The following is a 2066-nucleotide window of genomic DNA, read 5'->3' on the forward strand; positions in this document are numbered from 1 at the left end:
AGATAAAAAAGCCAATAAAAATAACCGATGAATCAAGATAGCCCTCGAGCACAAAGCCCTCCCCATAAATTCTCATTCCCTCATCCAATAAACACAACTCGAGGAAAAATGCGGGGTTGTCATCCAGGATGGGTTCACCGAACTCCTCAAACACTGAAGAAGTGTCTCCTCCGGGTACTTGAGGAAGACAGGAAACGAAAACCGGAAGAGTTAGGAATAAAATGTCAGTACACCCGAAGTTCTCGAGCCGGGGAAAATCGATCTGCATATTTTTAGGGCATGAATGATAAACCGATGGGAATATCGAACTGCAGTGAGGATTTGCCTTCTTGGGTGTGAATGATTGGTGATTTCACGTGAATTTTTCCAACTGAGTTAAATTCATTTCCCGAGGAAAATTCACGCCGAGATCGATCGAAATTCTTCAAGCGCGAAACGAATTTTTTTTCATTCCTTAAATCGAGGTGAGGAAAACTTTTCTCCAGAATTAATTGGCATATTCTACATTTATTTATTTATTTGTTTAGCTTGAATAATGGATTTTCTATTTGAGGAGATATTTACCAGAATTTATCGGATTTTCATAAATTTTTTGAAAATTATTGAACTCATGAGTGGAATCGCGCACTATGAAAATGTCTTGAGCAACCCATTTTTTCTAACTGTTTCAATAATAAATATCTCGGTGGAAAATAGTTGTAGAGAGAAAGTCAAAAGAAACTTTTTATGGGAAATTTGAAGACCTACAAAAAAGGTGAAATAATGTTTTTTCAAAAACCACGCGTTTTTTAGATAAATCACGGTACAGTAATTGAACCCTCGGTATTCTCGCGCTTCTATTACATTTTGTATGCATTAATTTTTATTTTTCAACTGTAAAATGTTTGGCAATTTAATAAATTGCATTGCCAGTAGATTTATGTTTATAAACTTTAGTTTCCTGTCATGGGAACTTCTTTCTGCCGCTGATCTAGTGGCGAATTGAATGATGGGTTCTTATAAATCGCGATTTGCAGTGAAAATTTGTATTGAACTGCGATTCGCAGTGGAAACATAACCGTGAAAATCCGAGGAAAATTGCCAAAGTAACTCCGATGCCAAAGAAACCATTTGGTGTAACCTTTATTGAATGTGATGAATGCATTATTACAACCAGATCTCGTCAAATTTACAATGAAATGCGCAAAATTCATGGGTAAAAGTTTATCTCCGCGTATTTTTATTTCGGTTGGTCTCGGGTAACCGGTGGCCTTTTGTGCTAAACTTTTTCCTCGGTTTGAAAAATTCCGGGAAAACTCTAGACGTGAATTTTCAGGGTGAATTTTCCTTATCTCGATGCACAGGCACTGGAACTCGGCCAAATGCTCAAATACTCTCGGGCATCTCAGACCATCTCGCCAACGGAATCTCAACAATCTTGTGGACGTTCTTGTTCAATCATGATTCAATCTTTTTCATTCTCACAATTTTTCCCATTTTTACCGATTTTTCACTGTCGACTCGAGGGTATTTGCAAATTTTGTAATTTGAAAAAAATTTTATAAACAATGAAAGATGTGTTTTTTTTCTGAGGTCTCCCTCTAGAGCAACTGATTTTGCAATTACTCTTGGAATATTTACATTATTTATTTATTTATTCCTCCGAACATTCAATTTTTTCAAATGAATTTCTTCCTCTAACTCGCTGACTTCGATTTTGAAAAATAATCAATTTTGAAAAATAGAATTTGTATTTTTTATTTTAACAATAACTATTTTAAAGTTTTACAAATTCGAGGAGTATCTCTTTTTTATGAATTAATGTGAAAAAAATATTTATCAGAATAAACAAATGGAATAACTGCAATGGAAAATGATTTTCAAAGTTCGCAGTTCGTTCGGGCGAGGAATACTTTTGCTACGTGCGAGGTGAACTAATTCTAGTGGTAAAACACACTCAGGGACTTTACCACAGTTTCAGTACCGGTGTAAACTAGATTGTAAATTACTCCAACTTCATTCAACTTGAAAGTCGACACGGGGCACTTGTTAAATAAGGTATGCATTAATGAATTATGGAAGGCAAG

This window comes from Fopius arisanus, unplaced genomic scaffold (assembly GCF_000806365.1).
Source record: "Fopius arisanus strain USDA-PBARC FA_bdor unplaced genomic scaffold, ASM80636v1 scaffold00002, whole genome shotgun sequence".
Taxonomy (NCBI): Eukaryota; Metazoa; Arthropoda; class Insecta; order Hymenoptera; family Braconidae; genus Fopius; species Fopius arisanus.